At 37.6% G+C, this 17,358-nt stretch overlaps 1 pseudogene; it reads right to left on the reverse strand.

Moving 5' to 3' along the window:
- Positions 1–1,325: 1,325 nt before the first annotated feature.
- On the reverse strand, positions 1,326–2,085 carry LOC140531702 (large ribosomal subunit protein uL2-like; annotated as a pseudogene).
- Between the last annotated feature and the right edge of the window lie 15,273 nt (positions 2,086–17,358).

Genomic DNA, 17,358 nt, shown 5'->3' on the forward strand with positions numbered 1-17,358 from the left:
TGTTTTATTCTGAACTTGACAAGCATAACTATTAACTTTTTTTGTCTTACAACATTTGTTTAGGGAGTTTTGTAAATAATTTGAGGACATATGTTACTCATTCTTTCTGGTTTTAGGATTCTCCCTGCTGATTTATCTGCTTGTACTCTAGACTTTTATTGAAAGGTTTTCCTCTTGCAATCTTTGGCATTTGACTCTTTTAAAATGTTGTTTCATTACTTTGTGACTCTTCTTCCTTTGCTATAAGTATACCCTGAAGAATGGGCTATAAAACTGCCTCAGCCTCCATATGCTTGGGAATATAGGATTTTCTGGCTTTGATCCCTGTCATGACTAATCTCTGAGAGGCTAGGCCTTGCTCCAGTTATATTTCTGTCCTCTTTGTCAAAGGCCCAGCATAGCCAAACATGTTGGTCCCCTGTGCCAACTCCTCCCTTGAATTTCCTCCTTTCTTTCTTGTGCCTAGATTGAATCACTGCTTACCACTTTTTATAGGTTAGGAGGAAGGCAAGGTGGGTATTTCTGACAAAGCTTCAATAGCCTCAGGCTCTCTTATTGAGGTCCAGGCTCTAGTTAGAAGGCAGCAGGCTTTTATACCTCTACCCTCATCCTCATAGAAGGGCAGAGACAGTGTCTGCTGCTTTCTGTGAGTGGGGAAGGGATAAGGCATATTGGGTAAGCATGGAGGCTAATCCTGAACAAATGCTTTAAGAATATCAGTTTTCCAGTGTTAATCTATAAACATTTTGCTCTCTTGGCCTTTTCCCCTTTTTTGTTCTATAATCTCAGCAGTAATTGCTCTACTTCTGATGCAGAATTCCTTTTTAAATTTTATTTGAAAGTTGATGATTTAATGAGGTTAGGAAAAAGTGACTGATTCATCATCCAGTTGATCATACAGCTATGCTTCTCAGAAGGTAACCTAAGATCTCACTAACTTTCTGGACTGTAATGACACAAAGTTAACTCATAAAGAACAAGTATTCCACCAATACTACTAAGAGCTAGAACAGTCATGGGAAAACTTCATGAATAAGATAAGACATGAGGATGTCTTCTTTGGGTGGGTAAAGATATTTAGGATCTGAGTAGTCAAAGAGTTAGGGGAAAGACACTGTTTTCAATAGAAAGATGTCTGACTTAATTAAAGAGCAAGCAACAATCATTTATTAAGTGCCTACTGTATTCCTTGTTAGATGCTGAAGATAGAAGTTAAAATGAAACCCAGAAATTAAGGAGATTGGTTGCTGTTGTTTTTGGTGGTGGTGGTCCTTCATTTTCTTTTACAGTTTCCAAAACAATTTTTATTGTCAGGATTCTGTACTTTAGTTCTCCTTCTCCTGTGCAGTGTTGGTACCCCAGAGCCAACCAGTACCTGTGGCAGTGATGAAACCTATCTTTCCTCCAGTTGAGGCATCTCTTTGAATGGTGGATGGTTTTCCAATATGGTAGTGATTACCTCCTCCTAAAGGATGTTCCACAGGACTCATGGCCACACCCCTGACTGAGACCAGCAATTTCTCTTGGCCTTGTATTTGTGGTAGGCACAACTTTCCTTAAGGATGGGTTTATCAATACTACCTACTCCAGCAACAAAACCAACCATAGCTCTGTTTGTAGAGCAGCTCACTTTCTTAGAGCCTGAAGGTGGCTTCACCTTTCAAGACTGTGAGAAATCACTGTGGCATAGTTTCCAGATGCACCGGCAAGCTTTCCGTGGTCCCCAGGCTTTTCTTCAAAACAGCACACTATGGTCCCTTCAGGCATAGTGCCAACTGGGAGAATATTGCCAACTTTGAGCTGAGCTTTCTTAGCACAGTACACAAACTGGCCGGTGTGGATGCCTTCAGCAGCAATGAGTAACTCTGTCCTTTTTTCAAATTGGCAATGATCCTGAAAAGTTGCTTTTGTAAGAGGAGCCCCTTGGCCTGGATCATGGAGTATGTCCTTTAAGATAACTTTAATATACTCATGCCTCTTGGAGAAGTTGACAGTCAGGAGCTTGGCAGCCCCTTTTCTGTGCTTCACGTGAGTGTGGAAGATAGAGCCAGCACCTTTCCTCTGACGATGAATCACTCAACCCATCTTGTATGGTCTGGCTCTGAACTTGCATGGTCCTTCATTTTCAAAGAAGACCAGTGACATCATAGGTTGATATCTTGACTTAGACTACGTTGGAAGGTGTGAATTGAGGCTAGTGGAAAATTAAATTGAATGGGAGGGGTAGAGAACAGACTATGGAAAACATTGAAAACCTGACTTGTGATAGAAATTAATGACCAGCTGAACATTTTGGAACAGTAAAACAGCATCTTGATCACGATGTTTAAATAGTGTAGCCTTGCATTGGTATATAGAATGTATTGTTTTTCAGTCACTTCAGTAATATTCAACTCTTTATGACCCCATCTGGGGTTTTCTTGGCAAATATACAGGAGTGCTTTACCATTTCCTTCTCCAGTTCATTTTACAGATGAGGAAACTGATAAAAACAGGATTAAGTGACTTGCCCAAGGTCACACTGGCACTAGGTATCTGAGGCTAAATTTGAACTCAAGTCTTCCTTACTCTAGATCTGATGCTTTATTCACTGTCCCCCCCATGGCTCCCAAAAGCCCCAATACAGAGTATATTGGTAAGGAAAGAAGCTGGAACCAGAAAGACCAGGGAGGAGGCATTGTAAATGAGAAGTGATTTGTGACACAATTTTTTAAAACATGAATGCATTAACAAGACTTGGTCATTAATCAGATGATTGGGAAAATAGGAACAATATTTGTCAAAGAAAGAGAAGTTTGGAGAAGGAGGTGAAAAGGGGAATGCCAAGTTCATTTGATACTTGTAGAGTCTGAAATGATGGTAGGATGTATGTGTGATATACATGGTACAGTGGAAAGAGTATTGGTTCTAGAGTCTAAAGATCTGGGTTTACTCCATTTCCAGCATTACCTGTGGGACTTTGGACACAAGATTTTACTTCCCTGAGTCTCAGTTTCCTCATCCATAAAATGAGGATATTGGATTAAAGAGCCCCTGAGGTCCTTTCATATCTAAATGCATGGACCAGTGGAAATGTCTATAAAGTAGGCAGTTGAAACTATGAGAATTTTACCTGGATGAGAAAACAGAATTGAAGGTATCAGCCTTGGGAGACGTAAGTTATAAGTGACAATGGGAGACCAGTGGAACCATAAAAATGAATGAGCCCTCTGTGGGAAGGAGAACAGACGTTCCAAGGCACAGACATGCATGAGACTGTGGGGAAAGGAGGAAGAGGAGTCAGGAAAGGAATCTTATGCTTGTAAACTGAACTTTTCAAAGTGAAGCAGATTTAGTGATGAGGGATCCAAGAAATGTGAAATTTCTGAATTCAGAAAATTGAAAAAGTGAATTAGAGATGAATGGAAAACACTCCAGTATATTCTCTAGTTCCCACTCTATCTGAGTGAAATTTGTCAAGTTTAACAAGTGACCCCACCAGGGACGAGGGTTAATCCTTTCATTAATATATTTATATAATTAAGACAAATATAATGTATTTTTATAATAACTTTAAGCTTTTAATAGCTTAAACGTGTGTGGTTTAAGACTTTGGAGATACTCAGAATATAATTTATATTCTGTATGTTTATTATGAGAAGTGGTGTGGTGTAGTTACATGGAGATCTGTCTTTGGAGTCAGAAAAGACCTGACTTCAAATCCTGCCTCTAATACATGCTGACTATGTAACCCTAGGTAAGAAAGGTAAAAAGATCTCCCTCTCACTACGTCCAGGGTTATCTCCAGTCATTCTGATCTATATCCGGCCACTGAGAATATGACTTCCTAGGAGAGAGTGAGGCTCATGACTTTGGAAATCCCTCCCTCACTTAAGATCAATTCACTTGCAAGTCATGATGTCACGATGACCCCTGACATCAGTAATCTTAGAAAACAAAAGAGGAAAAACAACAACAACCCTAGGCAAATCCCCTCTCAGTGTCCTGGGCAACTAGAAGAATATGAGTCCATGAGAAGTTGCCAGCCTACATTGACCAAGGCAATCTCCTTCTCCAGGAATTCTCTGTAGCAGTAAAATCACATTTCCACTCTCTTTATCTCTGTGCTTCCTCTGTGTTATCTATTCTGACTTACCAATCAATGATACACTTTTTGAGAATAAGGACAATGCCAGTTTCTTCAAATTAACTTAAGATTGTCATATTCATTGTAGTAGGCACCCAGTCCAATTACATAAACGTAAGGAATGAGTCCAGGCCCACAAATGAAACAAAAAATGGTCTGCAGCAATGTTTTCAAACAAATAGAAATGGTGCCACTAAAGGATGCCTATGGGTTGCTTATTGACTTAGTTTTAAAGTAGTATCCATGATTTATTGTATTTTTACATATTTTGTTAAATATTTCTTAATTACATTTTCCCTTGGAAGTGCTGTAATAGGTTTGACACCTATGTATTATCATGTATTATTTATTTATTTTTGCTTTATTATTTATCTAATCTTTTTTTTTATTTTTATTTTCTAGGGGAGGAACCTAAGGTCTAAAGGTAAAGGGACTTACCTGAGGTCTCACAGAACGACGATTTGAACCTAGATCATGTGATACCCTCCCCCATCCTCCAGATAGCTGTTCAATAAGGTCTGTAGGTCTGTGTTATTCTAATATGCTTATGAATACCACTGTTACTTCAAAACAAATGAAGAAGAGATATGTGGCATATTTATTATTGAAAAGAAAAATGGGAGTAAATAGCTCAACATGAGTTTTAACACTTTTTCTGAGGGAAGAGAAAGTCTTACTATGGATTTTTTTCAAAATATTTTGAAGAAATAATACATTGATGCTTTTTTATTTACATATTTATTTTATTTTTGCATTCTATTTACAAATTATTTCTTTACCATACAAGGTCTCACTCAATAAAATAAAACAATTAAGCAAAATTAAAACTACAGTGACTTCATCTGAAAGGGATGAGGGCTCAGGAAAGATAGAAGAACTATAGAGGAACCCCAAGACTGGAGTTCCCTGCACGGGCCATCTGGAAAATAATTTTACAGACTCAAGCATTCTTGAGGTCAAGGTGGTAAAGATTTATTAGGCTTCTTCAATGGGCAAGAGTTCTTAGGGAATCTGCGATTTGAATAGGGTACAGGTAAAGTTTATATAGGATATTCAAGACATGTGCCAAGTGTGATGACTAGGTGATTGGGGATGGGATTAGGGAATGGTTAAGAAGTGGTGAGTTCTTAAGGGAACATGAATTTTTGGTATCTACTGCACAGCTATTTTACCCAGAGTTCATTGGGAAATAACCCAAGGAGCAGGGGAAAGGGGGGAAGGGGGCCACATGGAAGTCTGGTTTTTATGTCTGATATGTTGCTAAGTCAACCAACGGGCAGGACTGACTAAGTAATATCCACGTTGCTCTCATCAATGTCGTGTTAGACAAGATAAATGTAAGAGGAATATACGTATGTCTAAGTCTAGGATAAATACGATTAGTTAGTGAATAGTAAACGTTGTTATGACCTAGGACGTAGCCAGTTCAGGCAGTACACAGCTGGTTCAGACTAATAAATTCTACAGGTGCAGCTGGCTCCTGTAGCAGGAAGGGAGATAACGGTTGTTGTTGGGGCAGGCTGTTCTTGGACTGGGGAGAAACTACTTGGGACAATGTTTTGAGACTAGGGAGAAATGTGACTTATGAACTGGTGTCCAAGCACAGGCATCCAAGTACCCCATCAAAAGTACATGCCCCATTCTGCATCTATAGCACCTTTTCACCTCCCTATTTTTAAATATTTTTTATTAACAGAAATATATTTTCTCTCCTTTTTATCTTCCACCCCAATGTAAAAATAAGAAAAGAAAAACAAATTCTATTATAGTAGATATACATAATCAAGTGAAATAAAGTTCCTTATTTGTTGTATATACACATTCACTTTAAATATATATGTATATGAATAATTTTCCACCCTAAATCTATTAATTCTTTCCTTCAGGAAGTGGGTAGTAGGTTTCTTCATTGATCCCCTTAAATCATGGATGGTCCTTGTATTGATTATGGTTCTTACAGATGTCAGAGTTGTTCGTTTTTAGTGTTCTTGTTATTTTCCTATTTGTTTTCCTGGTTCTGATTATTTCCTTCTTCATCAGTCTATGAAAATCTCCAAAGCTGGTTATTTTTGTAATATTGAGGTAATTTGTACTGTTCTCCATGTTGTGCTTACTTCACCTTTGCATTAGCCTTTCTCATTTCTTTGAAATCATGTTTCTTCATTTCTTACCACACAATAATATTCCATCACATTCATGTACCATGACTTATTCAGTCATTCCTCAATTACTGGGCATCTTTTTATTTTCCAAAGATTTTTGTTTTGTTTTGTTTTTTTGCCACCATGCTAAGAGCTGCTATGAGTAATTTTGTACACGTAAGATCTTTTCCTACTTCTTTGAATTTTTTAGGAGGGACTATAGGCTTAGCAGTAGTATAGCTGTATCAAGGGGCATGTACAGTTTAATAACTTTTGTATATAATTCCAAATTGATTCCCAGAATGGTTGTAGTTATTCATGGGTCCACTAACAAGTACATCAATGTTCCTGTTTTCCCACAGCCACTCCATTTATCATTTTCTTATTTTTTTGTCATCTCTTTCACTCTAATGGGCATGAGTCAGAACCTTAGAATTGTCTTAATTTATATTTCTAAAGTTAGTAGTAGTCTGGGGAATTTTTAATATGGCTATAATTAGCCTGGGGTTTTTTTTCCCCTATTCATATCCTTAGATCATTTATCAAGTAGACAGTGGTTCTTATTCTTATAAATTTGAATTAGTTCCTTTGGATCTTTTCATTTTTTTATTTTTTTAATTTTTTAATGTTTAACAATCACTGCCATACAATTGAGATTTTATCCCCCCCACCTATCCCCCATTACCCCCCCTCCCTCCCCACAACTGCATACAATTCTGTATAGATTCTACATATACTTTCCTATTGAGTATATTTTCACTATAGTCATGCTATGTAGTCAGACTAGAATAAATGAAAGAAATCATATAACAAATCAAACCATGATACACAAACACATACACATACACAAACATGATCTTCTACACTTTGTGAATGGCTTCCATATTTCTTTCTCTGAGTGTGGAAGGCATTTTGCCTTGAGAACCACCATTGGGATTTTTTTTTTTTTATAAGAAGTTCTTGCATTATTACAAAATTCCAAGTCTACCAGAAAAAACTCTCTCACACTGTGGTCGTTGCTGTGCACAAAGTTCTCCTGGTTCTGCTCCTTTCACTCAGCATCAGGTCATATGAGTCCTTCCAGGCCTCTCTGAAGTCTTCTTGTTCATCATTTCTTATGGCACAATAGTACTCCATTACATTCATATACCATAATTTATTCAGCCATTCCCCAATTGATGGACATCCCCTTGACTTCCAGTTTTTGGCAACTACATAGAGTGCTGCTATAAATATTTTTGTACATGTGGGACCCTGTCCCATTTTTATGATCTCTTGGGGATATAGTCCTAGTAGCAATATTGCTGGGTCAAAGGGTATGCACATTTTTGTAGCCTTTTGGGTATAGTTCCAAATTACTCTCCCACATCCTCTCCAGCATTTATCATTTTCTTGTTCTGTCATGTTTGCCAATCTTATAGGTGTGATGTGGTACCTCAGAGTTGTTTTGATTTGCATCTCTCTAATCAATAGTGATTTAGAGCATTTTTTTTTATTAATTTTTTTATTTTTTTAATGTTTAACAATCACTGCCATACAATTGCGATTTTATCCCTCCCCACCCACCCCCCACAACCTCCCTCCCTCCCCACGACTGCATACAATTCTGTATAGATTCTACATATACTTTCCTATTGAGTATATTTTCACTATAGTCATGCTATGTAGTCAGACTAAGATAAATGAAAGAATCCGTCTAAGAAATCAGAACATGATACACAAACAGATACACATACACAAACATGATCTGCTACATTATGTGAGTGACTTCCATATTTCTCTCTCTGAGTGTGGAAGGCATTTTGCCTTGAGGTCCACCATTGGGATTTTTTTTTTTTTTCAGAAGTTCTTGTGTTATTACAAAAATCTGAGTCTACCAGAAAAAACTCTCACACACTGTGGTTGTTGCTGTGCATAAAGTTCTCCTGGTTCTGCTCCTTTCACTCAGCATCAGGTCATATAAGTCCTTCCAGGCCTCTCTGAAGTCTTCTTGTTCATCATTTCTTATGGCACAATAGTACTCCATTACATTCATATACCATAATTTATTCAGCCATTCCCCAATTGATGGACATCCCCTTGACTTCCAGTTTTTGGCAACTACATAGAGTGCTGCTATAAATATTTTTGTACATGTGGGACCCTTTCCCATTTTTATGATCTCTTGGGGATATAGTCCTAGTAGCGATATTGCTGGGTCAAAGGGTATGCACATTTTTGTAGCCCTTTGGGCATAGTTCCAAATTGCTCTCCAGAATGGTTGGATGCGCTCACAGCTCCACCAACAATGAATTAGTGTTCCAACTCTCCCACATCCTCTCCAGCATTTATCATTTTCTTGTTCTGTCATGTTTGCCAATCTTATAGGTGTGATGTGGTACCTCAGAGTTGTTTTGATTTGCATCTCTCTAACCAATAGTGATTTAGAGCATTTTTTCATATGATTATAGATAGCTTTAATTTCTTCCTCTGAAAATTGCCTGTTCATATCCTTTGACCATTTATCAATTGGGGGATGACTTGTATGATTATACATTTGAGTCAGTTCTCTATATATTCTAGAAATGAGGCCTTTATCCCCGAGCTTAGCTGTAAAAATTCTTTCCCAATTTACTACATCCCTCCGGATTTTGGTTGCATTGGGTTTGGTTGTGCAAAAACTTCTCAGTTTAATGTAATCAAAGTTATCCATTTTGCATTTCATAATGCTTTCTATCTCTCCTTTAGTAAAGAATTCTTCCCTTCTCCATAGATCTGATAAATACACTATTCCTTGCTTCTCCAGTTTATTCATGGTATCAATCTTTATACCTAAATCATGTACCCATTTGGACTTTATTCTTGTGTACGGTGTCAGGTATGGGTCTATGCCTAATTTCCACCACACTGTTATCCAGTTTTCCCAGCAATTTTTGTCAAACAATGAGTTCTTATCCCAGAAGCTGGGGTCCTTGGGTTTATCAAACAGAAGGTTGCTATATTCCTTGCCTACTGCATCTTGAGTGCCAAGTCTATTCCACTTGTCTACCTCTCTGTTTCTTAGCCAATACCAAGTGGTTTTGATAATTGCTGCTTTATAGTACAGTTTGAGGTCTGGTAGCGCTAGGCCACCTTCCCAAGCATTTCTTTTCATTAGTCCCTTTGATATTCTGGACCTTTTGTTTTTCCAAATGAATTTTGATATTATTTTATCCAGCTCTAGAAAGTAATTGTCTGATAGTTTAATTGGTATGGCACTAAATAAGTATATTAATTTAGGTAGAACTGTCATTTTTATTATATTAGCACAGCCTACCCATGAGCAACTAATGTTTTTCCACTTACTTAAATCTGATTTTATTTGTGCAAAAAGTGTCTTGTAATTGTGTTCATATAATCCCTGGGTTTGTTTTGGCAGGTAGACTCCTAAGTATTTTATACTGTCTACCTTAGCTTTAAATGGGATTTCTCTTTCTATCTCTTGCTGTTGGACTTTGTTGCTAATATATAGGAATGCAGAAGATTTGTGTGGGTTTATTTTGTAACCTGCAACTTTGCCAAAGTTGTTTATTAATTCAAGTAATTTTTTACTTGAATCTCTGGGATTCTCTAGGTAAATCATCATATCATCTGCAAAGAGTGATAACTTAGTTTCTTCTTTGGCTCTTCTTATTCCTTGAATATCTTTATCTTGTCTAATTGCTACAGCTAACATTTCTAGTACCATATTGAATAATAGTGGTGATAATGGACAACCTTGTTTCACCCCTGATCTTATTGGGAATGCATCTAGCTTATCCCCATTGCATGTAATGCTTGCTGAAGGTTTTAGATAGATACTGCTTATTATTTTATGGAAAGTTCCCTTTATTCCTACATTCTCCATTTTTTTTAGTAGGAATGGGTGCTGTATTTTATCAAAAACTTTTTCTGCATCTATTGAGATAATCATGTGGTTTTTGTTAGCTTTGTTGTTGATGTGATCGATAATGCTAATAGTTTTCCTAATATTGAACCAGCCCTGTAGTCCTGGTATGAATCCTACCTGATCATAATGTATTAATCTCGTGATAAGATGCTGTATTCGTTTTGCTAAAATCTTATTTAAAATTTTTGCATCTATATTCATTAGGGAAATTGGTCTATAATTTTCTCTCTCTGTTTTGTCTCTTCCTGGTTTGGGTATCAAAACCATATTTGTATCATAGAAAGAATTTGGGAGGACTCCTTCTTCCCCAATTTTCAAAAATAGTCTATATAGTATTGGAATTAACTGTTCTTTAAATGTTTGATAGAATTCACTTGTGAATCCATCTGGCCCTGGAGATTTTTTCCTAGGGAGTTCATTGATGGCTTATTCAATTTCTTTTTCTGAGATGGGGTTGTTTAAGTATTCAACTTCCTCTTCTGTTAATCTGGGCAATTTGTATTTTTTAAAATATTCATCCATCTTGTTTAGATTATCGAATTTGTGGGCATAAAGTTGGGCAAAGTAGTTTCTAATTATTGTTTTAATTTCCTCCTCATTGAAGGTGAGTTCACCCCTTTCATTTTTAATATTAGTAATTTGATTTTCTTCTTTCTTTTTTTAAATCAAATTGACCAAAGGTTTATCAATTTTATTAGTTTTTTCGTAAAACCAACTATAGGTTTTATTTATTAATTCAATAGTTTTCTTAATTTCAATTTTATTAATCTCTCCTTTGGTTTTCAGTATTTCTAATTTGGTATTTACTTGGGGATTTTCAATTTGTTCTTTTTCTAGCTTTTTCAGCTGCATGCCCAAGTCATTGATCTCCTCTTTCTCTATTTTATTAATGTAGGCATTCAAAGATATAAAACTTCCCCTAATAACTGCTTTTGCAGTATCCCATAAGTTTTGGTATGTTGTCTCACTATTGTCATTCTCTTGAATGAAATTGTTGATTGTTTCTATGATTTCTTCTTTAACCCAACCCTTCTTTAGAATTAGATTATTTAGTTTCCAATTGATTTTTGGTTTCTCTTTCCATGGCCTTTTGTTACATGTAATTTTTAATGCATTATGATCTGAAAAGGATGCATTGATTATCTCTACCTTTCTGCACTGGATTGTGAGATTTTTATGTCCTAGTACATGGTCAATTTTTGTAAATGTTCCATGTACCGCTGAGAAAAAGGTATATTCCTTTCTATTCCCATTCAATTTTCTCCAAAGAGCTATCATATCTACCTTATCCAGAGTTTTATTTACCTCCTTAACCTCTTTCTTGTTTATTTTGAGGTTGGATTTATCGAGTTGAGAGAGGGGGAGGTTGAGGTCCCCCACTAGTATAGCTTTGCTATCAATTTCTTCCTTCAACTCCCCCAACCTCTTCTCTAAGAATCTGGATGCTATACCACTTGGAGCATACATGTTTAGGAAAGATATTGCTTCATTGTCTATGGTGCCTTTTAGCAGGATATAGTTTCCATCCTTATCCCTTTTGATTAGATCTATTTCTGCTTTTGCTTTGTCTGAGATTAGGATTGCTACTCCTGCCTTTCTTACATGAGCTGAAGCACAATATATTCTGCTCCATCCTTTGACCTTTATCCTATGTGTATCCCCCCGTTTCAAATGTGTTTCTTGTAAGCAGCATATTGTTGGATTATGGCTTTTAATCCATTCTGCTATCCGTCTCCGTTTTATGGGAGAGTTCATTCCATTCACATTCACAGTTATGATTACAATCTGTGTATTTCCCTCCAACCTCTTTCCCACCATTTGTGCTTTTAGCTCTCCTGTCTCCCTTCCCCTCTTCAATAGTATTTACTTTTCTCCCCCTCCTCCTGCAGCCTTCCCCTCCTTCTTTTAGCCCCCCTCCCTTTTACTCCCCTTTACTCTTATTGCTTCTTTCCTCCCTTTTAGCCACCCTCCCCTTTCTTCCCCCTGACCCTCCTACTACCTATAGAGCTAGTTAGGATTATCTACTTAAGATTATTGTTCCCTCCTTTGAACAAATCAGATGAGAGTACCTCTCAAACAATGCTCATCTCCCTCCCCTCCTTCCCTCTACTATAGTTTTGTACTTCTTCCTGTGATATAATTTGCCATTTTCTGCTTCCCCCTTTTCACACCTCCTATTACAATCCCTTCTCATACTTAAATCATATTTTTGACATGACATCATTTACTTTATGCCCGTTCCCTCTACATATATCCCTTTTATCATAATAGCTGCACAGTTCTCAAGATTACCAGGTTTCATCTTCCCTTATAGGGAGGTAAACAGTTTGCCCTAACTGAGTAGCAAGTTTTTGTTTTTTCCCCTCTGTTTACCTTTTTATAATTCTCTGGAGACCTGCATTTTAAGATCAAATTGTCTATTGAGTTCTGGTGTTTTGGTCAGGAAGATCTGGAAATCCCTTATTTCATTGAATGACTTTCTCCTTGCCTGAAATGTTATGCTGAACTTTGCTGGGTAGTTGACCCTTGGTTGAAGTCCCAACTCCTTTGCCTTATGGAATATTGGGTTCCAATTCTTTCGATCTTTTAATGTAGAAGCTGCAAGGTCCTGTGTGATCCTGACTGTGTGTCCTTGATATTTGAATTGTTTCTTTCTGGCTGCTTGTAGTATTTTCTCCTTCACTTGATAGCTCTGGAATTTGACAACGATATTTCTTGGGGTTTTGAGTTTGGGATCCCTTTCGGGAGGGGAACGGTGGATTCTTTCGATGACTATTTTGCCCTCTGAGTCTAGTACTTCTGGGCAGTTTTCCTTGATGATTTCCTGGAATATATTGTCCAGACTCTTTTCTTCATCATGGGTTTCTGGCAGGCCAATAATTCTTAAATTTTCTCTCCTGGATCTATTTTCCAGGTCAGTTGTTTTTCCAATTAAATATTTTACATTTTCTTCTATCTTTTCATTCTTTAGATTTTGTTTGACTGATTCTTGTTGCCTCATTGAGTCATTAGTTTCTACTTGCCCAATTCTAATCTTCATCGTATTGTTTTCTTCAGTTAGCTTTTCCATCTCCTTTTCCATCTGACCAATTTTTCCCTTTAAGGAGCTATTTTCTCCATTTAATTTTTGTACTTCTTTTTCCATTCGACCAATTTTCCCAGTTAGGTTTTGGGTTTCCTTTTCCATCTGATCAATTTTCCCAATTAGGTTTTGGGTTTCCTTTTCTGTTTGATTAACTCTTCCTTTTACGGAATTATTCTCTCCAGTTAATTTTTGAACTTCCTTTTCCATTTGTTCAATTTTCCTTTTCAGAGTGATGTTCTCATCAGTGAATTCTTTTTTTATAATTTTAAGATCATTGGCCAGTTTTTCTTTTATATCCTTCTTCAGATGTTCCAGGTAATCTAGTTGTGCTTGCGAGAAATTCATAGTCCCATCTGAGGTTTCAGATGGAAGTACAGTCTCAGCTCTGACCTCTTTGGTGTTTGTGTTTTGGTCCTTATCCCCATAGAAAGATTCTATGGTTTTTTCACTTTTCGTCTGCTTTTTCCGATTCATGATGTTGGCTGAGTGTTGTAGCTTCTGGTTCTTTCAGTCAGAAGATACAGATCTTTAAATTGAGCTGATGTGTCTAGGCTAAAAGCAGGCTTTTGTTTTTTGTTTCCCCAATCAACCCTGGGGTTAGCTTGTTAGGTGTGTGGGAGGGGTGGTCTGGTCTCAGGAGATCTCCTCAGCTGACCTGAGGCAAAGGCAAGGTCAGGGGATGGTGATCCCAGTTTCCCTATTGTCTTCCCTTTTCCCCTGGAGGGCTGGGGCATGCCTAGAAGCTAATGCGTGTTCCCGCCCCTCCTGGGGCTCATCTCCCGGCGCTGAGGCTTGCCTGGGTCTCAGTGCGAATTTTCTCTGCCCTGGGTCATCTGTCCTTCCAGATCGCCTCCGCCACAATAGGAAGAATCCCCCTTTGCTATTTTTCTAGCCTCTGGTGTTATGAGACTATTTGCCCCCTTCTGCTGTTCCCACTGATCCAGGATTTATCTGGGGAAGAATTTTATGGTTCTTTCACGGTCATCAGGGGGGAGGAGAGAGCATTTACTGATCACTCCGCCATCCTAGCTCCCGGAAGTTCCAATAGGTGACTTACCGAAGTTTAGTCTTCAGGATGAAGGTTTCAAGGGCTGCTGCGCCGATATCTGGCGCTCAGTGGCTCTCACCGGCTCGGTTTGGCTTGTCCTTCTTTTGGATCTTAGAAATAAACCCCTTTTCTGAGAACTTGTTGCAGCAGTTTACTTCTTTATTTATTTTTATATGCTTATATTATTTTTATTTATTTCCCTTTTAATCTTAGCTTTATTGAATTTCTTTGAGAGGCACTTTTAAATGTTAATAAATTTTAATATTTAGGTCAAGTATCCATTTGGAGGAATAAAAGGGTATGGGGTACTGGTCTAAATCTAATTTCTTCCATATTACTGTCTAATTTTCTCACCAATTTTTGTTAAATACCGAGTCCTTATATCAGCAATTGGAGTGTTTGTGTTTATTGAATACTAGGCTACTAGATACATTTGTTTCCATATGTTATATGCCTAATCTGTACCACTGATTAATCTCTTTACTTTTTTTAACCAATATCTTTTTTTAAAAACAAATTGCTTTTTTGTTCCTACTTATTTTATGGCATTCTTGACTTCTTCCTCTCCATATGGATTTAATTATTATTTTTCTAGTTCTGTAAAGTAATTCTTTAGGCATTTAATTGGTTTCCAGTATCAAGATGAAATCTGCCTCTCTATATATCTACTTACTTCTCTTAACTCTCTTCTCTGGGGCCAAGTTAAAAAAAAAGGTCTAATCTCTCTTACCTGTGTCATCTTTCAAATATTTTCAGCCAGAGACACCATAGCAGAGTGGTGAATTGATTCAAATCAGGGACAAAGTTTGAATCCTGGCTTAGAACTGACCCTTATTGCTTCAGGAATACTGTGGGTCCTGAGATTCCCTTGCATTTACATAGCACATTATAGTTACAGAGTACTTTCCCTTCCTTGCCTCAGTTGATCATTCTACGACTATGAAATGAGCAGTATAGATACTGACATCCCCATTTTTAAGACTGGAAACACAGACTCAGAAATGATTGTCCAAATCCACACAGCTAATAAATGGCAGAACTGCAACTTGAACCCAGGTCTGCTGACTTCCAGTTTAGTGGTTTTTTTCCACAACTCTTTGCTGCATTCTAGAAAGAGTCCCTGTATCATAAAAGTGAGGATTTTGCAGTAAATACTTTTATATATTGTGGCTGGGAAATGGGACATTCTAGCTAATTAAATCTGATTAATAGAGAGACAGCACGTAGAAGGATAACGTGGACTGAATTAGAATTATAATGAAATACACAACACTAAAACTAAACTGAAAGTGCCTTAATCTTTTTTTTTTTTTTTTAAATTCAGAGGGCACATCAGGACCTGGGTTTGAGTCTCAGTTGTGATGCTTATTACCTGTATGACCTTGGATTATTCACATAAGTTCCCTGGGCTGTAAAATGAGATGTTTGGATGAGACAGCCTTTGAGGTTTCTTCCTGTCCTAGATCTATGATTCTGTGAGTCTTCAAGATCATCATTCTGGTTGCAGTCATAAATTATCTCTGTCTTGGTAACATGCAATACAGAGTTGCAGGAATGGGATGACCCATCATCAGGGGTAGGCTGAATCCAGTTCAGAGACTAAATGTTAAGTTTTCAGAGTGAGCATTTATACCTTGAAATCTACAAAAGCTCCAAATAAAGGTTTGATTTGTTGTTTTTGTTATTTATTGTTTATTGATGGCTTAGACATAAGAAAGCATGAATGATTTAGTTTAAACTTAAAAGTATCTGTGCCTTTATTTTTCTTTCTTGAGAGCCCTGTTGTTAAACATTTACTAGTATACCTTTGCTCATAACAGAATGTAACTCCAGTTCTAAAGCTCAATAGTAGAAGACTTTCTCCTCACTGAGAGAAAGTAATACCCTACACCTGTATAAGGGACAATGAAGAGTTGGTAAGGGGAGAAGAACTTTACTGTTTAGTCTTCAGGGTTGCTTTCAGTTCCTTGAGTTGCTTTAAGCGCTACAGTTGTTACAGACACTTTGGGTTTTCAGTTTTGAGAGGGAACTTGGAAGATGCCAACTCCACTTCTGGTTGCCAAAGAAAAAGAATCTAGGAAGAAGCTAACATGAAAGGACTTGGCAGTCTCTGTCATGGCCTATCTCGTTTGCTACTCTAGAGACTTTGGGGAACTTCTCCTTGAGGGAGATCCAGGACCCCCTCTCTTGGTCCAGCGGAGTTGCCTCACTCCCAAAGGAAGAGTTACTTCACTCTGTATTGTTTGATGTAGCTTCTCCTAGGAATACCTTCTCCGATTTTTGTTTTGCTACCAATTTAGATAAATGAGTCTCCTTTGATAATGGCTATGTATGTTCATTGTGGAACTGGCATTTGAAAGAAAAGGGATCAAGCTTTGGGTATAGAGCTTCAAGCTTTGTTTTCCCTCAATAATGAAATAATGATCAGAAGTTAGATAAAACCTGAAACCTACATCCCGTAACTAAGTAATATTTAAGGGAGATGAGAGATGCAAGTCTAGACCAGTACCCCCTCTCTCTGAGGAGAGCAAAGTGACCTACATCCTCAACCTTCTACTTTCCCTTCTGGCAGGAATTAAAGTCTCCCTTGGAGAAGGTAGGCAGGGCTGGGGTGGGAGAGACAAAAGTCCACAGATATATATTCTGTCTTCCTTTGAGCCATACAATGACACCTCCATGTTACATGTGGGTGACAATCCATGGAGCCTTGCTACAGGAGTCTGCTATATTTCCTTTTCACCGTAATGGCTTTGTCTTTCACTATGATTACGCTGACCTGAACAACACACCATTTGCCATTCAGAATTCAGGGGTCATATCTACATTAAGCTCTATTACTGATTGGATTAAGTTTTTAAATTTCTGTTTAAGCATTCTGTACAGACATGACCTGTTTATCAGTTTCCAAGGGACAGATTGAAAGAATTTTCCCCAGATTTCATCTTTGGGTTACTTGGGCTGTTCCCTCTGGTGTGTGTGTTTATTCCCTCCTACCCCTGACTTTTCTGTTTTCTCTTTTTGAGCAATCAATCTTGTCTACTACCCTTATTT

Source organism: Notamacropus eugenii, chromosome 3, assembly GCF_028372415.1.
Source record: "Notamacropus eugenii isolate mMacEug1 chromosome 3, mMacEug1.pri_v2, whole genome shotgun sequence".
Lineage (NCBI taxonomy): Eukaryota > Metazoa > Chordata > Mammalia > Diprotodontia > Macropodidae > Notamacropus > Notamacropus eugenii.